Source organism: Kogia breviceps, chromosome 16 (genome assembly GCF_026419965.1).
Source record: "Kogia breviceps isolate mKogBre1 chromosome 16, mKogBre1 haplotype 1, whole genome shotgun sequence".
Lineage (NCBI taxonomy): Eukaryota > Metazoa > Chordata > Mammalia > Artiodactyla > Physeteridae > Kogia > Kogia breviceps.
The window spans coordinates 2045579-2067062 of record NC_081325.1 but is presented as its reverse complement, the minus strand read 5'-3'; the positions used below and the strand labels follow the sequence as shown (position 1 = coordinate 2067062).

Below are 21484 nucleotides of genomic sequence, written 5' to 3'. Positions count from 1 at the left end.
AGAAATAATCAAAATAAACTAAAATAATTAAAATAAAACAAGCTTCAAAGAAAAAAATACAAATAGAAATCTAAAACAAAGAGACAAGGTAAAAATTTCATTTAACCTAAATTTTCATTTCCACTCTAATTTTACCTCCACAGAACTGGAAACAAAATTCACTAATCTGATAATCATTGGGGCCACCCCAAATGAGAATTAGCACCAAAGAAACTGCTAGCCAACATTAACAGAACACATCTTTTATGACTACTTGATATATAATAGATGGTATACCATACACAATTTGTTGAATAAATAATTTCCACAGTGCCCTGATTACCCTGAACTATTCTCAGTCTGGTCCAGCTCAATAGTCCAAGAAACACCACTCTTCCTAGGCAAAAGATATACCTCTTTGAAACGAATGATTATGAAACTGTTCCACTATTACAAAGTTTCTTTAATGTTTTAAGTTACAAAACCATAATTTCAGATGAAATTCTTACAATTAATAAAGGAATCTAGGCTACTACAGAAAAAGTAACATATGCATGGCACTACAACTGAATAATTAGTTTCATTATATCAGTCACATTTTATAAACTTTCTTCTGCCTGAAACCTCTAACTGTGCATCACAATTTTACTTAAAATATTTACTTAAAAAGTATTTTTCTTTTTTGGGCCGTAGCATGTGGGATCTTACCCCCATCAGGAATCACACCCACTGCCCCTGCAGTTGAAGCGTGGAGTCTTAACCACTGGACCACCAGGGAAGTCCTCCACTGGACCGCCAGGGAAGTCCTAAGTATTTTTCTTATCCAATCAAACTGTATAGTTAGAAAAAAAAAAATGTTTATTGCAAGAACTATAACAGATCTTTCCCAAAAATTTTAATGAGGTTGCAACAATTAACCCTATTCCTAGTAAATTTATCTTAAATCACAATTTAATATCAGAATCACACTAAAATATTTAATAATTTAAGGATAAAATACTTTAAATTCACAAGAACAAATGTGACCTTCAAATTCACTAGGAACATAGAGAGAAAAATATCTAGAACCCTCTGCAGAGAAATCTGACCCTTGGCAGCCTACTGATATTAAAGAAAATGGCTGAAATTCTCTAACAATAATTTGTTAACTCTTCAAGAAAGATAAAAACAAGATCACATTAATAACACAAATATGTGAAAGTTGTTTTTTTTTTTAAAGCCAGGACTATCAAATATTTATCCTAATATCCAAAGTTTACTCTTAAATCATTTCTTGAAGTAGTAAACATTAACACTTATGGGACACTGATCCAATCAGTAAAAATAAAACACCCAACAGTCATACCCTTCTTTCAAATTAAAGACCCCCAATTTTTCTTAAATTTTATTACTTGTAATTTTCAATGGACTGCTATGAAGTTAAAAATAAAGTAGAACTAAGAACAAATCCCAAACTAGTCATGTGAGCAAGCAATTCAGCAAACCTCTCTACACATGTTAACTCTAGACTTTCAATAGTTCACAAAAATTTATTCTGCAGTTACAAAGTGCTGCAAGTGTTGTGTAAAACTTGATCCAAAAAATTAATACATTAAAAAATATGCAATAAAACAACAGATACGCTCAAATGTGTGTAATCCAACGTTTACCACACTTCAGGATGGCCGACGTCTCTCGTTACTAAGCTAAGCGTTTAGTGCTGGCCTTCATCATTCTCTTCTCGTTACTATTTTATAACAGAAACCTAAGATTACAAAAGTGACTTGTTTAAAAACAGGTTACAGATATAGAAATTTGCAATTCCAACTATGTAAAACAATTTTCTTGCTGGTAAACAACCAAAATAAAAAATAAAAAACTACAGTTGTTACCCAGAGCCCCATAGTTCAAAATTACTGATTTACCTAAAAGCAACTTTTCTCAGTGACAACTTTATGGTTCTTACATATTGGAGTTGTCCATAAGAACTCTGGGATTTCCTTAGCTTAGAAGCCCTGCTCAATTCTAAAATCCCAATTCTATGCTCTGACAGGAACAGAAAAAAATTAACCAACTGAAATGAAAAAATGGAAGATGCATGGAATCAACACAATCTCTCTGTGTACTTGTTTCCTAACTTAAAATGCCCTACATAAAATACTGTTAGATAATCCAACGGGAGAAAGCACCTGGGTTTAGGCTCATCTTGCACTGCCTAAAAAAAACACATGCAAGTTGAATATGCCGAAGCCCTCCTAGAGTAAGTGTTATTCAATATAATAATATATATGTGAATAGTATTGTTAATGGGGCAGACAGCCATGAATGCCTAGAAAAAGATATAAAATTTCTAATTACACCACACCTTTTGACAACAAAGATAGAGCTCCGGCATTCATACACATTCTTTCCATCACGGTAGTAACACAGCATCTGACTAAAGGTGAAGATTCATTTTGTCTCAAATGCATTAAGTTTAGGCACTTTTGTACCTCAAACAAGGGCAACATACAATAAAACTTTTAAGGATATGAACACTGTTGTACAAAGATGGTATGTCAAGCTCCATGTCCACACAAAAGTCTGAAACATTCATTGTCAGCATCTGTGTGACATCTTAGTGATTCAGAGATGTCCCACCACATGAGGTACAAAACTCCAGCCCATGAGATTATATAAGCAGAACATGGAAAGCAGGGACCACTCTCTCTTTCCCTCAACTGTTTAAAAGGACAATGGGGGCTTCCCTGGTGGCGCGGTGGTTGAGAATCCGCCTGCCGATGCAGGGGACATGGGTTCGTGCCCTGGTCCGGGAAGATCCCACATGCCGCGGAGCGGCTGGGCCCGTGAGCCGTGGCCGCTGCGCCTGCGCGTCTGGAGCCTGTGCTCCGCAACGGGAGAGGCCACAGCAGTGAGAGGCCACAGCAGTGAGAGGCCGGCGTACCGCAAAAAAAAACAAAAACAAAAGGACAATGGGAGGAATACATACTATTAAGGATGCATTAAAGAAAAGTACCATAAATATGTGAAGTATTTTTAAATGTCAAAATACTTTTAAGTACATCTAAAAGCACCTCACATTAAGTGTGCAATAAATTTAAGTATAATACAGAACTCTGATTTAATCAATGTCAATTTAAAATTGTCAGCTTATCTTCATCTTATTGTCTGGCGCATTAAAGCACCATTAGTTGGTGTTTTTAAGTAAAAGAATTTTTAATTCTGAGCTAAATCATTAAGGAAAACAAGAACTATATCCCTTCAAAAACTGGGGGGTGTCAGGGGGTAGCAGTTGAAAATCCATGTATAGGGAATTCCCTGGCGGTCCAGTAGCTAGGACTCCAAGCTTCCACTGCAGGGGGCACAGGTTTGATCCCTCATGCAAGGAAAGAGGGAGGGAGGAAGGAAGGAAGGAAAGAGGGAGGGAGGAAGAAAATCCATGTATAACTTATAGTTGGTCCTCCCTTTTACTGAGTTCCTCCGTATCCGCAGATCCAACTGACTGCAGATGGTGTAGTATTGAAAAAAATCCGGGTATAAGTGGACCAACAATTCAAACCCATGTAGTTCAAGAATCAACTGTATTAGAAAGAACCATGGTTTTCATTAGTATACACGTGTTGACATTACAGGAAAGTCCTGATTATACATTTTGTGTGTCCTCATCTCCAAATGTTTACTTAACCAATCGACCTTCCCCCGTCATCACAAATAAGAACAAAGGAAAAAACTTTAGAAAGGTAAATCTTTTGTGAAAATATGGGGTGATAAAATAAGCATTGCCCATCTAGTTGAAAGATCTAATCCTTGATCCACTATATCTGAATGATCTAATGCCTGAAAAGAGCTTTAAACTCATTACAGAAGTTATAGTCATTCAAGTTACAATATTTAGGAAACAATTATAGATACTGAATTGCACACACACTGAAAAAAGAGAATATATTATTTCTGATTCAAACAGACCCTGTTAGTTTTAAGGCAGTCAAATAATCTAATTGATAACTGCAGTACTACTATTTTTTTAAAAGGTACTCAGTAAGAGTCAAACATTCCTATTTGTTTACCCACTGTTCTCCATGAAAACAATATATGCTAAGAAAATTGTAACCTTCAATTTTTTTCAGTTTCAATTTCTAAATTTGTAAAACAAGCATATTACATACTTTAAAACAAGACAACACACGGGACTTCCTCCCTAGCAGTCCAGTGGTTAGGATTCCAAGCTGCCAATGCAGGGGGCGTGGGTTCAATCCCTGGTGGGGAACTGAGATCCCACATTCCACCACCCCCCACCCTCTCGTGGCCAAAAAGTAAAACAAAATAAAATAAAATAAATAAAAAATTTTAAAATAAAACAGGACAACACAGTTGAACTTAGGCCCGTAATCAAACTGGTTAAGTTCAAATCCTTTCTTTACCAAATACTACTACGTGGGTATCTGCCTATGCCTCTGTTTCCTCCTCTACGAATTAGGAATTAAAACACTAGGTTTTCATGAGGATTAAATTACTTAATACATGTTAAAAATTAGTCTGGACATGTGTTGATAATTATAGAATGTAAATAATAGGTACAAAGAGGTTCAATATACTATTCTCACTCATGAACTTGAAAGTTTTCATAGTTAACTTTTTAAAAAAGCTTAGCTTACTATTGTGCTGGCATACAATAAGGGCTCAATGCATGCTATTTTTATTACCCTGCAGGCTATTGGCCAAGAGTACAGGAAGTAATACATGAAAGTGGCCAGCACCTGCCTCAACTAGTGTTTGTTTCATACAAGTTGCCATCCTCACATCACCCTTCACAATCAGTATGCAATCAGTATGTTCATCATCAATTATTTTTTGACCCACTTGGGACTTAATATTTAAGCATGAGCTACTATACTCATGACTCACCTCTGACAGAGATCTGCAAGTTACAATATCAACTGTCAGGAGGCTCCAGAGATACAATTTGTCTAGAATGCTAAAATTCACTGATATTTTGTAACTAATTTCAACTGATGGAAAACGACTCCTTATGTTTACCTTAGTGTCTCGCACATTCCAAGACTACCTTAAAACCAACAAATGGCAAGCAATAAACGATAACCCTCAGATAACACGTTCAAGAATAGCTCGAGTGAAGACTAAGCATCACAAAATATGGGGGACTAAGAGTAACCAGAGCAGCGGACTGGTCCCACCAGCACACTAGCTGGTAAACTAAGAGAACTGGAGGAGTGGACCTCATGCCCTTTCCTAAGCAAACATATCAAAGACATCTATCAACTCATGAACCCCAGGAGTCAAAATTTGTGTTTTACGTCGTACACACAGAGTTAAATCCGTCTTTCTGTTCCTCCAACCCCTTCAATCAATTCTCCATTGTAAAGGAAGAGAAAGTGTTAAAGATGGTTGCCCACAGAGCATCAGAAACGCAACAACTTCACTTCCCGCCCTGGAACTCTAGAGGGCGCCAGCAATATGCCCTCCTTCCCCCACCCCTCCTCCCGGGTAACGTGAGCAGCTGCAGGAGCCCGTCGTCTGGTTGCTGAGGTTGGTATTGCAGCAGGAGATGTCTGCAGCGGTGCAAACAGCAGCGCCCACTCCCAGCTGCCTCACCAGCCATTACCCAGGCTGCGCCCCGGGGGGCAGCTGCCACCCGGGGGAAAGCTCCTCCCCCTCAAAACAACGGAGACGCTCCGGCCCGACAACCTGACAACGTCCTCTAAAAGCCTCAAATGAGGGGCAAAAGACTCACAATGGGGGTGTTTTCCTCCTCACGTTCTGCCAGAGATGCACCAGGTAGAGATGAAGGCAACTCCTGGTCCTGGGTAAGAGGAAAAATGAAAAATGGATCAAGAACACCTAACCAGGTGGGAGAACCAAGCCCTTTCCACCAGGAGGAGACAGAGAAGGGAATAAGAGGTCAAGGAGGTTCGGACCTTCGATTATTGCTCCCCAGCCCGTGACCAACAACCCTCTCCTACGTAAAGTAGAGCGAAACGGCGTAAAATTTTTATTTGGGACCAAAACCCACGTGAAAGGCAAACCCTGGAGGGAGGAGGCGGAGGGCAGCAGGCCTGCTCCGGGAGGGGGAGGGGGAGGGGGAAGGGCGAGCGCAGCCTCGACGCCAGCGGGGAATCCTATACCCCGAATCGGCCCACCAGGCGCCGTCCCCATCGCGCCCGCATCCACTCAGGGGCGGGGGGCGGCTCGCGTCACCGCGGGGCGGAAACCCCCCGCATTTGCCCCGAGCTCTTGCCCCGGGCCCGAGACTTGCCCCCCCGCAGTCGGCGACCGGCAGCGCTGCCTCCCCGTCCGCCATTAGAGACCCGGCCAAACAATACGTGCGGAGCCGAGCCGCGCGCGCGCCGGGGCCGGGGCGGCAGAGGAGGGGACCGGCGCGGGGGGCCCGCGCCCTCGCCACCAAACTTGGGGACCTCGCGACGCCGCCGAGAGGGTGCGAGCGCGGCCCCGAGCACCCACGGAGGCGCCCCTCCCCCACCCCGCCCCACCCCCACCACCCCCCCGCGACCCCCGCCGCCGGCCCCCGCCCCGGGCGGCCCCGAGCGACCCCCGCCGCCGGCGGCCGCCTCACCCGGCCCTCGCGGCCGCGCCCGCACTCCCGCAGCCCGCGGGCCGCCCGCCAAGGCGCCTGGGACATCAGCGGAGCCGCCGGCAGCCCGAGGCCCCGACGCGCTAGCGGCGACGGCGGCCGCGCCGCGGGGCGCTTGTCCCGGGTCGGTGGGAGGCTCCGGAGGCCGCCCTCACCCATCTCCGCCTCCCGGCGCCTCCGCCTCCGCCTCCGCCTCCGGAGGCTGCGCCGCTCCCGGCCACCCCCACTGTCGGCGGCCCTGGGCTGGAGACTCGGCGGGGACAAGCCTCACCCGGTTCTGGCTGCGGCTCCGCGGAACGAACCTCCCCGCCCCCGGCCCCCCCCCTTCGGCAACACGCGCAACTCCGCTCGGTCCAGTCCCGGCTTTAGCGCTGGTGAGGAGGCGGAGGCTGCGGCCGCGGCGGCGCGGCCCGGCCCGGCAAGCCCCGCCCCCCACGCCCTCACTGGCGGCCTGGGAGGGCGGGCCAGGGGCCTCGGGCACGCCCATTGGCTGCGTCCGCCTTCCTTCAGGACCCCCCTCGAGGGGGTGGTCCGACGCCCTGTCCTTCAGGCGCAGGCCACACCCCCGCACCTCCATTCCACCCACACTCCCCCCTTCCCCGCCCCCACTCCGGCTCGGCCCGTCAGGGTCGGGCCGATGACTCCCGTGCCCGCCGCACCCGCCTCGGCTCGGCCCCTGGGGGCAGAGAGCTATCGGGGCCGGGAGGCCCGAGGGCCTGAGCCGGCCCGCCTGACTTTGCAGCGGCCGCGAGTGACGCCGCCCGAGGAGCGCCGCGGCCTCGATGTCCCCCACGCCCTCCCTGTCCAGTGTCTGGGAGCCCCGTGAGGGCCGAGTGGGCAGGGGCTTCGGCGACGCGGGCGGGAGCCGGGGGCCGGGAGGCCGGCGGCAAGGGGGCCCGCGTGCTCCGAAGGCTGGAAGTGTTTCCCCTTGCCTCAGCCCCGTGGGGAGGCGTCCCTCGCTCCCGTCATGGCTGCGGGAGGAGACTACGTCCTCCATCTTGTCGGGGCCGCGGGGGGAACTGGGGGCAACCCCGACTCGTCCCGGGAAGCCCGGGCTGGGCCCCGCCGCCCGGCCGCCGGGACGGCGCCCGCTGCCGGCTCCGCACCTGGCCCTGGCCGGCGCGACGGGGCCCGGGCCGGACGCCGCTCCAGCCTCCGCCGGCCAAGATGGAGGCGGCTGCGGGTCCCCGAGCGGGGCGCCCGCCTGTCGGAAGGGCTGGGCCGCCCCCGGCGGGGCCGCCGCGTCCCAGCCCCTGGGCCTCTGTCCTCGTTGGCCCCGAGGCGGTCTGGCCGGCCCCGTGGCGGGAGGGAACGCAGGTGCTGGCCGGGCTGGGCCCGGTCGGGCCGGGCGAGTTCCGACCAAGGAGCCACCTGGGCGGCAGGACTCAGCTTTTGTTCGCCGTCTACACCTATGTCCCGGGCGCACGTCACGGGCTGTGCGGGTCCCGAGGTTCCACGTAGGAGGCGAGCGGGGAGGCCGCCCTGGCGGCCGTCGGTGGGACTGCAGCCGACGCTGTTGAGGAGTAAATGGATTGGATAAAGTGGACCCAAATTTCAGGATTGCCTACTAGTAAATAGACGGGTGTTGTTACACTTTAAAGTTCAACACGATGGTGAACAACATGAACTTTTTTTAAAACATCTTTATTGGAGTATAATGCTTTACAGTGGTGTGTTTCTGCTGTATAACAAAGTGAATCAGCTATATTCATCCAAATATCCCCATAACCCCTCCCTCTTGCGTCTCCCTCCCACCCTCCCTATCCCACCCCTCTAGGTGGTCGCAAAGCACCGAGCTGATCTCCCTGTGCTATGCAGCAGCTTCCCACCACAATGTTCCATCGCAGCACTCTTTACAATAGCCAGGACATAGAAGCAACCTAAGTGTCCATCGACAGATGGATGGTTAAAGAAGATGTGGCACATATATGCAATGGACTATTACTCAGCCATGAAAAGAAACGAAATTAAGCTATTTGTAGCGAGGTGGATGAACCTAGAGTCTGTCATACAGTGTGAAGTAAGTCAACATGAACTTTTTAATGAAGTTATAATCATCCATGAAGGTCTCAGTAAAGACTGACTTTATAGAGATGCCACTTAGCATAGTCTAGTAGAAAGTGAGATTCATTATGAATAAAACAAGTAGTCCTCACACCTATGGCTAAATGCAATAAATATACTGCTCTTTATTTAAATTGGAGGATGTCCAATAGGTATTTAAACCCACTTTCTCAAAATGGCATCATTTATTTTTCTGCATTTTATTTCTTAATTATAAAATTTTTCAATTTTTGATAAAACAAAATATCCTTGTAAGACTCTGTGTATTACACAGTACTGTTCTACATTGACATTCTCGATGTCAGTATCTTCACAACAGAAATGTCCCCTATTACCAAATGCAGGGCAACACTGTAATCACTCTGCGAAAACTTACAGTACCATCCCTTTTCTGTCACCATGTACCGTTGCAGTAACTTCTCTTCATTGAATTTATAGTTAGTTAGAAGGCTTAAGTAGAGGTACTTCCAAATAAGCTCTGTCATAGACTTCAGCGATAGATTGGATTGCTGCGTGCTGTTCAATTTAAGGAAGCTCTATACTGCTACTAATTATGAAATTATTGATGTTTTATAAATAATTAACAAGACTAATAATTACTGTAGTATATATTAGTCACATTTTGTATTAATTCAAGTTCATTTGTGCATGAAAATGTTCACTGGGTTACCTACATGATATCAGGGAGAATTTTAGCTGAGAGTTGAAAGCTGGGGAGAAAAAAAAGTTTTGTGTCATGATTTAAAGAAAAACTACACTTAATTTTATAGAAAAGTACTTATAAAAATAATTATTTGAATGTTTACAACAGGACTATTCATAATTTCCAGAAGGTAGAAACAACCCAAATGTCCATTAACTGATGAATGCATAAACAAAATGTGGTAGATCCATACAATGGAATATTATTCAGCAATAACAAGGCATGAAGTTCTGACACAGGCTACCACATGGGTGAACCTTGAAGACATGACGCTAAAGGAAGTAAGCCAGACACAAAACACCATACATTGTATGATTCCATTTATGTGAATTATCCAAGTGAAGCAAATTTATAGAGATAGGAAGTAGAATATTAGTTCCCTAGGCCTAGGGAGGTGAGGAGTTATAGCTAAAGTGTATGGAGTGTCTTTTTGGAGCAAATTGATTGTAATGATGATTGGACAGCTCTGAATATATTAAAAACCATGGAATTTTTCACTTTAAGTGGATAAATTGTATGGTATGGAATTATAACTTGATAAGGCTGTTACTAAAATTGTGTGTGTGTGTGTATGTGTGTGTGTGGAGTTATTCTGTACTAATCACAAAAGCATACTAAGCTTTGCAGGAAGGCAACATGAAGACTTGAGTAGAGGACTTGCACTTCAAATACTGTTTGGCCGCTCAAACCCTTGAGCAAGTTATCTTCTAAGGCTCAGTTTAGCCACTTATATAGTAATGCAGTGTTGTAAGGACCAAATAACTCCTATGAAAACAATATACAAATATTAGAAGTTGCTAAGAGAGTAGATCTTAAAAGTTCTCATCACAGGACTTCCCTGGTGGTCCAGTGGCTAAGACTCCATGATCCCTAGGCAGGGGGCCCAGGTTCGATCCCTGGTCAGGGAACTAGGTCCCACATGCCACAACTAAGAACTCGCATGCCACAATGAAAGATCCCGCATGCCACAACGAAGACCTGGAGCAGCCAAATTAATAAATATATTTTTTTAATAAAAAAATTTCTCATCAGAAGAAAAAAAATTGTAACTGTGTGGTCATAGATGTTAGCTAGAGTTATTTTAGTGACCATGTCACAATGTATACATATATCAAGTCATTATGTTGTACACTTGAAATTAATATTATATGTCAATTATACCTCAATACAAATAAGTGTTAGGTACAATTGTATTTTGGGAAACCAAGAACTCACCAGTAACTGAGATGCAATTTAATGGGTTAGGAGGCAGGCTGCCCAAGTTTGAACTTGCTTTACCCACAACGAGTAGGTGATTTTAGGCATATGTTAATTTTTTTTAAAAAAATTAATTTATTTATTTGGCTGCGTTGGGTCTTTGTTGCTGCATGCGTGCTTTCTCTAGTTGCGGTGAGTGGGGGATACTCTTCGTTGTGGCACACAGGCTTCTCATTGCTGTGGCTTCTCTTGTTGTGGAGCATGGGCTCTAGGTGAACAGGCTCAGTAGTTGTGGCTCGTGAGCTCTAGAGCGCAGGCTCAGTAGTTGTGGCACATGGGCTTAGTTGCTCCACGGCATGTGGGATCCTCCCAGACCAGGGCTTGAACCCATGTCCCCTGCATTGGCAGGTGGATTCTTAACCACTGTGCCACCAAGGAAGCCCTGGCATATGTTAATTTTTTGAAGAACCTCCATGCTGTTTTCCACAGTGACTGCACTAGTTTACATTCCCACCAACAGTGTACAAGTGTTCCCTTTTCTCCACGTGATTGGTAGCCATTCTGGCAAGTGTGAAGTGATATCACATTGTGATTTTGATTTACATTTCTCTAGTGATTAGCAATGTTAAGCATCTTTTTGTGTGCCTATTGGCCAACTGTAAGTCTTCTTTGGAAAAATGTCTATTCAGATCTTCTGCCCACTTTTTTAAAATTAATTTTTATTGGAGTACAGTTCATTCACAATGTTGTATCAGTTTCTGCTGTACAGCAAAGTGAATCAGTTATATATATGCATATATGCTTTCTTTTTTAGATTCTTTTCCCATTTAGGTCATTACAGAGTGTTGAGTGGAGTTCCCTGTGCTATACAGTAGGTCCTTATTAGTTACCTATTTTCTATATAGTATTGTGTATATGTCAATCCCAATCTCCCAATTTATCCCTCCCCCACTTTTCTGCCCACTTTTTTTTTATCAGGTTGTTTGTTTTTTTAATATTGAGCTGTATGAGCTGTCTATAATATTTTGGATAATAACCCCTTATCAGTCATATCACTTGCAAATATTTTCTCCCATTCGGTAGGTTTTTCATTTTGTTGATGGTTTCCTTTGCTATGCAAAAGCTTTTAAGTTTAATTAGGTCTCATTTGTTTGTATTTGCTTTTGTTTCCTTTGCCTTAGGAGACAGATCCAAAAGACTATTGCTACCATTTATGTCAAAGACTTTTCTGACCAAGTTTTTTCCAGTTTTATGGTTTCTAGTCTTACAGTTAGGTCTTTAATCCATTTTGAGTTTATTTTTGTACATAGTATGAGAAAATGTTTTAATTTCATTCTTTTACATGTAACTGTCCAGTTTTCCCAGCAACAGTTATTGAACAGACTGTCTTTTCTCTATTGTTTATTCCTGTCTCTTTGTCATAGATTAATTGTTCATAAGTGTGTGGGTTTATTTCTGAGCTCTCTATTATGTTCCATTGATCTATGCATCTGTTTTTGTGCCAGCACCATACTGTTTTGATTACTGTAGCTTTGTAGTATAGTCTGATGTAAGGAAGCATAATTCCTCCAGCTCTGTTCTTCTTTCTCAAGATTGTTTTGATTGTTTTGTTTTGTTTTGTTTTGTTTTTTGCAGTACGCGGGCCTCCCACTGTTGTGGCCTCTCCCGTTGCAGAGCACAGGGTCCGGACACGCAAGCTCAGCAGCCATGGCTCACAGGCCCAGCCACTCCACGGCATGTGGGATCTTCCCGGACCGGAGCATGAACCCATGTCCCCTGCATCGGCAGGCGGGCTCTCAACCACTGCGCCACCAGGGAAGCCCTGATTGTTTTCTTAACTTCTCTTCCTGATAGTTCATTGTTAGCGTATAGAAATGCAACAGATTTCTATATATTAATTTTGTATCCTGCAACTTTACCAAATTCATTTGATGAGCTCTCCCAGTTTTCTGGTGGCATCTTTAGGATTTTCTATGTACAGTATCATGTCATCTGCAAACAGTGACAGTTTTACTTCTTCCTTTCCAATTTGTATTCCTTTTATCTCTTTTTCTTGTCTGATTGCTGTGGCTAGGGGTTATGAAATTTTTTGATCGTGACTATCACTAGGATATATATTATACATGGAGACATAGTACAAACCCACCTTCATACATAATTACGTATCTGAATCAAAAGTTTCATAGAATTGTTTCATTTACTACCTTAGATGAATTTTAATATTTTCTATTCTAATCTATTTAAATCTAGTCTATACTGCTTTTTGTTTTGTTTTTTGTTTATTTGTTTGTTTTTTAATGAACAGTGGTTCCAGCCCACCAAATTGACTACATGGCTTACAAACTGTGGTTTGAAAAACATTACTCTAGAGAAAGCAAATCATGGATAAATTCAGATTCTAAAACAGAAGTGAAAACACAACATAATACTGAATACTGAGAGTAGTCTGGATTGAACTATAGGTTGAAAAACTCATTTTTTAAAAAATAGAGATTTAAGTTGTCATTCTTCCTAATATATGAAATACTTATTCCTTCCTAAAAGAATGCTTTACATTTGATGAGACTGAAATGCAGCTGATGAGCAAGTCTCTGGACAAGCATTGTAATGATCTGGAAGAGAACGCAGAACTGACATTGATGTGATTCCACCATTCATCAGCTCTCTGACCCTGGACCTTCCAGAGCCTCAGTTTCTCCTTCAGTAAAATAAGGGAATTGTGCATAATATGCTCTTGAAATAAAGTCCACTTTTATCTTCACAGTCTTCTCATCCCTCAGGATCCCAGTGTCTCCTCCAGCCCCTCTCACTTTCCTAACTTATTATGAAGGTTGCCTTCCTCTCAGTTCCTGTGGCTTTTTTATTATTAAATAATCCAATGTTTACCACTATATATGTGTGTGTATATATATATATATATATATGTATGTATGTGTGTGTGTGTATATATATATGTATATTCTTTTTTTTTTGGCCGCACCACGGCGCTGCTTGCAGTATGTTTGTTTCCCAACCAGAGATCGAACCTGCACCCTCTGCATCGGATGCACAAAGTCTTAACCACTGCACTGCCAAGGAAGTCGCATACCACTATATTCTTAGCAAAGAATGCTCTTCGCTCCACCTTACCTGTTTCACACGTGAGTACAAGGACCCACCATGTTTCTCATCTTATCTCCCAGGCAGCATTGCCCACCCAAGTGCTTTCTAAGCTTTAGAGGTCCTGACTGCAACCAGAAGCAAAGAAAATTATATTCAGTGATTAGGGAGGTCCTCTCCAGTAATTAAATTCTATGATTTTTATAAAATCATAAGCTGAAAATAATGATTTAAAGCTTAACTTTTGTCCACTTAAGGGTTCCTTATATTATCAACTTGTTTTTTGAGTTTCTGTACTAGGTAGCTATTATTCTCTAAGAGATTAAAACCTAAAATTAAGTCTAACAGTTTAGAATTTAGCATACTTACTTTAAAAAATATTTTTCCTACTTCCATAGTTAATAAATTCACAGTCAGTGACAAAAGCAAAAAACAACAACAGCAAAACTTGGAAAACCTGTGCAAAAAGTGCAAAAGAAAAAGAAAATTACCTGTAATTCTTTACCCAAGGATGGCTATTGGTAACATATTTTTTCAACAGACGTTTTTTTTTTTTTAGTAGTTTTAGGTTCACGGCAAAATTGAGCAGAAAGTACAGCATTCCCATGTACCCACTGCCCCTACACATGCACAGCCCACCCCACTATCAACAATGTCCACCAAAGTGGTACATTTGTTGTGTCAATGTGGACGAACCCACATTGACACAACATACTCACTCCAAGTCCATAAGCTACACTAGGGTTCACGCTTGGTGGTGTACGTTCTGTGAGTTTTAACAAACGCATGATAGCATGTACCCAACATTAAACCGTCATAAGAATGGTTTCCTGCCCTAAAAATCCTCTGTGTTCCACCTATGGAACTCTGTCCCTGTAACTTGTGCCAATCCCTGACCTTTAGTGCAAAGGTCTATACTTTTATATTTTCCAAAATGTCATATAGTTGGAATCATACTGATTCCAAAGGCTGAGTAAACAGCCTTTTCAGATTGACTTTCTCCACTAAGCAGTAAGCATTTAACATTCCTCCATGGCTTTTCTGGCTTGACAGCTCATTGCTCTGTAGCACTGAGTAACGTTCCATTGTCTGGATGCACCCGTTTCTTTATCCATTCACCCACAGGAGGGCATCTTGGTTGCTTCCAAGTTTTTGGCAGTTATGAATAAAGCTCCTGTAAACATCCATGTTCAGGTTTTTGTGTGGACATATTTTCAACTCATTTGGATAAATACCGTGGATCAAAGTGAACTTTTGCATTTCCACTGGTAATGATGAGAGCTCCTGGTGTCCACGTCTTCATCAGAATTTGGTGCTGTCAGTGTTTTGCAGTCTCACCACTTAATAGGTGTGTACTGGTCTCTCCTTGCTATTTTACATTATTAGCATTTTGATGTATCAATATTTTTCCACAGAATGTTTTCAAATATTTATATCACTGATAAAAAATGTCTTGTTAGAAGAGAAGAAGAGATTCAGTAAAAAAACTGGTGATATCTAGAAGAATAAAATCATCATTGAGGACTTCCCTAGTGGCGCAGTGGTTAAGAATCCGCCTGCCAATGCAGGCGACACAGGTTCGAGCCCTGATCCGGGAAGATCCCACATGCCACGGAGCAACTAAGCCCGTGTGCCACAACTACTGAGCCTGCACTCTAGAGCCCGTGAGCCACAACTACTGAACCCACATGCCACAACTACTGAAGCCTGCATGCCTAGAGCCCATGCTCCGCCACAAGAGAAGCCACCGCAATGAGAAGCCCCTGCACCACAACTACAGAAAGCCCACAAACAGCAACGAAGACCCAAGGTACCCAAAAATAAAAATAAATTAATTAAGAAAAAAAAAACCTGTTTAAAAAAAAATCGCCATTGAGAATAGGATCGTCATCTCTGTTTTGTTGTTGTCAGATAGGTAAAAAGATTTTAAGATGAGATGCATACGGTGGAGACTAATATGTAGCTACAGAAGACTTGTGCTTTGGCTTCCCTCTAACCCTAAAACAGAAATCATGTCCAAGGATCTATCCGTGGAAAAGCGGGACTCGGAATGACTGCATACTCATGACAGGTAGAGAAATTTAAAAAAAAAAAAAAAGACATGCTTATCTTTTATGTGTGATGTGATATAAAACAGTTTGTGGGAAATGCTTTTGAGACACCATATCTATGTCGATAAGAAACTAATTTTGAACTCAATTGTCATTTTTTTAAATGTCATAAAGAAATAAGAATTGTAATCAGGATTAGAGTCATCAAGCATGATAAGACAGAAGAGTTTTATCAGCTAATGCTTAGTGGTACTGTATAGCACAGGAACTATATTCAATATCTTGTGATAAACCGTAATGGAAAAGAATATGAAAAAGAATAAATATATGTGTAACTGAGTCACTTTGCTGTACAACAAAAATTAACATTGTAAATAAACTATACTTCAATAAAATGAAAAAAAAACCCTAACGCTTAGTGGTAGTACCAAAAATTAGTCATTGTTACTAGCATTGTGTGGAACTTTTAAGATTTTTAAAAATTAATTTACTTATTTATTATTTGGTTGTCCTGGGTCTTAGTTGTGGCACGTGGGCTCCTTAGTTGTGGCATGAGAACTCTTAGTTGCGGCATGTGTGTGGGATCTAGTTCCCTGACCAGTGATTGAACCTGATCCCCCTGCATTGGGAGTGTGGACTCTTATTATCCACTGAGCCATGAGGGAAGTCCCTCAGATCTTTGATGTTCATTCATTCCACAAATGTTAACTGAGTTGTGCCAGATATTATGATAAGTGCAAGGGATAGAACAGTGAATAAGACAGATATAATCCCTAGCCTCATAGAGAGTATAGTCTACGCTCGATTAGAAAGATCTGACAAACACTAAAATGAACGAAAATGAATATGATAAAATAATTACAGTTGAGTGCTAGGAAGGAATTAAGCAGAGCTTCTTAATAGGGAATATCAGTGGAGACCTGTGCTACTGATCATGGGAGACCTTTCTGAGCAAGTAACATTTAAATTGAGATCTGCCCTAGGAGCATCCATCAGAATAACAAGGGGAATATTGTTCTAGACTGCCAGCAAAGCAAGAATTAAACCCATGCTAAGAAGTGGAGGTGAGGGCTTCCCTGGTGGCGCAGTGGTTGAGAGTCCGCCTGCCGATGCGGGGGACGCGGGTTCGTGCCCCGGTCCGGGAAGATCCCACATGCGGCGGAGCGGCTGGGCCCTGAACCATGGCCGCTGGGCCTGCGCGTCCGGAGCCTGTGCCCCGCAATGGGAGAGGCCACAACAGTGAGAGGCCCACGTACTGCCAAAAAAAAAGAAGTGGAGATGAACAGGGTGGAGCGTAGTGGACCAAGGGAAGCAGTGACACCTCCTGAGCAGGCAGTGCCCAGCAAGAGCAGTTCAAGGAGGGTTTTGTAGGCCGCGCTGAGAAGTCTGAATTTTCTTTTCGTGCCTGGAGAAGCCATAAAGAGGGTTTTTAAGTGAAAAAGTGATACAGTGGGATGTGAATGTTAAGCAGATAGCCCTGGCCACTTTGTGGAGGACGGCTCGAGGGCAGCAAGAGCAGAACTGCGGGAGCTGATCCGTGGTCTGGGCAAGAACTGATGCTGCTGGCCTCAGCAGGGAGGTAGAGCGGTCAGTAGGTTGCACTGAGATAGAAGGATGCAGGGTACAAATGCACACTGAAAGTCACTTCTAAGACTTAGGAGGGGTTTCCCTGGCGGTCCAGCGGTTAGGACTCCAGGCTGCCACTGCTGATCCTACAAGCCATGCTGCGTGGCCAACAAAATTAAAAAAAAAAAAAAAAGACTTAGTAGCTAGTTTAAAGTTTAGATGCAAAGACTCTCTGATATTAAAGTGTAGCAAATCTGATCAATTTTGTTCAAGAAAAGATGAGGAGATTCACACACACAAAAAGCTATCTATCAAGAAGAGCAGCTGATAGGAGAATAAGAAAGTAATCCTAATTTGAATTGACTGGATTTTTGAAAGAAATATAGTCCAAACTTTTGTAAGTAAAACGTTATTGAGCGTTCTACTTATGAGTGCTTTTTACTTTCTCCACAAACTTGGAAAAACAGCAGTTAGGAATACATTAATGCTTCTGAATACAAATTAATGACTGTTATTTGTAACTAATTTCAAAGCTGTCCAAGTTCTGTTTTTCTAATTTAATTATTTTCATATAATACCATAATAGTTCTTTATAATATTAGAAACAACCTTGAAGCGTTTTTTCTTTCATTTTGTTCTTGTTTTATGTGTTTTTCACTTAACCGAGCTGCCCTGGAGTCGCCCAGCTGCCCAGGTTATCTATCTATCTATCTATCTATCTATCTATCTATCTATCTATCTATCTATCTATCTATCGTCGCCCACTGCCCAGGTGTATATACAGGATCACCCAGCCGCCCAGGTATCTATCTACGTATCTGTCTATCTATCGTTGCCCAGCTGCCCAGGTGTCCCGGAAAAAGACCTGGGGCGGCGGCACCCAACGGGCGCGGTGCGGCTCTTTGGGTGGCCAGTGGGGCAGGGCTCCCAGTCCCACCCAGGGACACACGGGCCCCCGTCGGCAAGGCGCAGCCCCCGCCGCAGCCCCCGCCGGACGTCGTCCCGCCGGCGGAGGAGGGTGCCGAGGGGCAGCCAGCGGACGCCATGTGAGAAGCGGGACGCAGGCTGCGCAGCCCGAGGGCAGAGCGGCGCCCGCGGTGCAGGTGCGGGACCGCGAAGCCGCGGACGAGGCCGGTCCCGGGGAGCTCGCGTCCCGCAGCCTGCGTCCCGGGCGCGGACCGGCTGCGGCGGCGGGGCCCGAGGTGAGTGTGCAGCCTCGGCCCGTTTCGGAAACGTGCCGGTGGAGGGCGGGAGGCCGGGCTCGGGAGAGGGGGCTCGGGCTCTAGAGACCCCCGGCCGGCGCGCGCCGCGGGGCGGGAGCCCGTCTGGGGAGGCCTGGGGTCCGGGCCGCGGCCGGGGAGGGAGGCGGGGGCCGGCCGGGGGCGGGGTTGGGGGGACGAGCTCCGCGGGGGCCGGTGGGGGCTGGGCCGGTGGGTGGTGGCTGCAGAGCTCCCTGGTGCCCGGGCCGGGGGCCGACCCGCGCTGAGCGGCTGGATCTCAGGTGAGGGGGATGGGCGGTGCCAGCCCCCGACCCTCTCCCGCACGCCCCCTGCCCGGCGCTGGGTCATTACCCACCCAGTCCTGCTCCCCCCGCGCCCGGAGCTGCGGCCCCCGGGCCTGCTGCGCTGGGAGCGCCCTCAGGACGGTCTTCTGGGTCCGCCTTTCCCGCAGGAGCGTAGAGAGTAGAAGGCCTTTCCGCGGCTCCGGGATCCTTCCCGGCGGTCCGGGGGTTGGCCGTCCTCTGGAGCCGGTGCGGAGGTGTGGGCAGGAGTTCTGCTGTTCAGCCCAGGGACTTAACGAAGCGCTAGAAACTTCGTCTCGTGCCGAAAGCCTCCGTTCGGGATCAGACTGCAGGCCCGAGTGATAACGTCTCGCCGCCCCTTTTCACAGGGATCACTGGGAGCAATGATCCCCCTCCTGGGTGTCTCGCAGGCCTCCCACGCCACCCATCGTGGACCACAGGACCCTCTGTCCCCTGCTGACACCTGTCCCTTCTTCCCGGCTTGGTGGCCATGGTGGATCCCCTCTGCCCTGGATGCTGTGAGTTTAATGCTGGTCGGGGAAGCAGAGGACGTGAGGGACAGAAGCAGGGTCCTGGGGTCAGCTTTCTTTCGTCCTGGTCTTATGGGCCTGAACAGCACCCCATCTGTGAGAGCTCGAGGCACCTACAGAGCCGCGGGCTCTACCCCCTGGCCACTGGGTCGTGCGCTGCATGGTCCTTGGCGCCATCTTCCCTGTGGCCAAGCAGCTTCTCTGACCACAACGACGTGAAGCTGGAAGTCAACCACAGAAAAAGAAATGAGGAAAAAATCGTTACCTGGAGACTAAACAACATGCGACCAAAAATAACCAGTGGGTCAACGAGGAAATCAAAAAGGGAATTAAAAAATACCTCAAGTGAGAGTTTCTATAAAACTCTACTTTTTATACATTATTAATTGAAGTGCATAGTACATTGTGTCGGTTTAATCAAAGTTAGCAATGTAATTCATATTTCATTGATGAAAAAATGTCTAACACTTAGCTTTATGGGCCTAGAAATTTTTCAATTAAAACTTATTTACATATTTTTGTTGCAGAGCAATATCATAGGATGATTGCCAGCAGACTTTTAAGAACAAATATATATTACACTAGGATAAAATTCTATGGGGGAAGTAGAAAGGAAATGAAGCTCAAGTGAGAAAAATGAATCATGTAAAATTTCCTACTAAAGAATTTCTTGTTCTTGTACTTTTAAAATTTTTATTTATTTATTTGTTTGTTTTGGCCGCGTTGGGTCTCCATTGCTGCGCGCGGGCTTGCTCTAGCTGCGGCGAGCGGGGGCTACTGTTCATCGTGGTGCGTGGGCTTCTCACTGCGATGGCTTCTCTTGCGGCGGAGCATGGGCTCTAGAACACGCAGGCTTCAGTAGTTGTATCTCACGGGCTCTAGGGAGCACGGGCTTCAGTAGTTGTAGCTCAAGGGCTTAGTTGCTCCGTGGCATGTGGGATCTTCCTGGACCAGGGCTCGAACCCGTGTCCTCTGCATCGGCAGGTGGATTCTTAACTGCTGCACCACCAGGGAAGCCTGACAGTACAGTATTTAGATGCCATTGAACACATTAATAAAAGTGATTTCAGATTTGTATTTTTAATGGACATATTTGCACTACACAGAAATTATGTTAGATGTCACTTTATATGTGTAAAAGGATTTACAGTTCATCAAAATCTTTCTAGAAAGTATGTGAGCAAAAGTTTAAAGACTGTTGTTTGAAGGTCCAGCTGAAACATTACTTTCTCTGTCGAGTTTCCCCTACACTTTTCCCCTCCTCTTCTGCAGAACTTTGCTACAGTGAAGAAAATACTGTAATGTAGGTGGAAATATTTGTTGTCTTCTCCCTGTTCTCTTGGGGGGCAGGAATGATAGGTTATTTATCTTTGTATTCCCATGCGCGTTGTAAGTATAGATACAGAACATATACTTACAAATTTATTTCTATTATATAGTTCATAAAAATTTTCCTGGGGCTTCCCTGGTGGCGCAATGGTTGAGAGTCTGCCTGCCAATGCAGGGGACAAGGGTTCGAGCCCTAGTCTGGGAAGATCCCACATGCCGCGGAGGAACTGGGCCCGTGAGCCACAATTACTGAGCCTGTGCGTCTGGAGCCTGTGCTCCGCAACAAGAGAGACCGCAATACCTCTTGCCACAACTAGAGAAAGCCCTCGCACAGAAACGAAGACCCAACACAGCCATAAATAAATAAAACAAATAAATTTTAAAAAAAGAAAAAGCTGCACAAATTTTCCTAATATAGGGCATGTCCTAGAGTTTAAAGTGGGAATAGGTTGTAGCGTGTCTCTGGGGAAATATGCATTTTAATCCACAAATGCACTGACAAAATGTCTGCTTCTACCTAGAGAAACTGAATTGAAACCAAGTAAATGGCCCCAAGCCATCTGCAATATAGTCCAATGGGCCCCTCTTACAGAAACATCGGAAAGCTAAGTGAAGATGTAAGAGTTATTTGGAACTAATTGGCTTAAGAAACAAAATCTTTTGTTGTTTTCAGAAAAAAATCTGGAGGCCAGTTAGTATTGCAAGTGGGGAATGGGGAGGAAGCTGGTGTGGTAGTGACCGGTGTATAATGTAGTAAATATCAAATCGTGTAATAATCAGACGGTTGGAGAAAACTTAATGACTTTGTTTAAGTAAACTAAGGGGACACGTTTGCTTTGAATCGCTTCCAAATTC

The 21484-nt window shown here is 44.8% G+C and overlaps 2 protein-coding genes across 20 annotated transcripts in view; one reads left to right on the top strand and one right to left on the bottom strand.

Annotated features, from left to right (window-relative positions):
* Positions 1-6979, bottom strand: part of LOC131743081 (zinc finger MYM-type protein 2) — a 94277-nt gene extending 87298 nt beyond the window's left edge. For 3 of the 9 annotated variants that reach the window (XM_067016394.1, XM_067016395.1, XM_067016392.1), the window contains exons 1-2: positions 6724-6841; positions 5711-5779 (exon numbers count right to left, since the gene is read on the bottom strand). The gene's annotated coding sequence lies outside the window, so the exon portion shown is untranslated. Of the gene's footprint in view, positions 1-5710; positions 5780-6550; positions 6689-6723 lie in introns of those variants that run through there. The other 6 variants (XM_059041502.2, XM_067016393.1, XM_067016397.1 and 3 more) reach the window with 5 other exon arrangements.
* Positions 6980-18275: 11296 nt separating this feature from the next.
* Positions 18276-21484, top strand: part of ZMYM5 (zinc finger MYM-type containing 5) — a 76233-nt gene continuing 73024 nt past the window's right edge. For 3 of the 11 annotated variants that reach the window (XR_010837111.1, XM_067016203.1, XM_067016204.1), the window contains exons 1-2: positions 18276-18450; positions 19139-19645. The gene's annotated coding sequence lies outside the window, so the exon portion shown is untranslated. Of the gene's footprint in view, positions 18451-19045; positions 19646-21484 lie in introns of those variants that run through there. The other 8 variants (XM_067016185.1, XM_067016184.1, XM_067016183.1 and 5 more) reach the window with 5 other exon arrangements.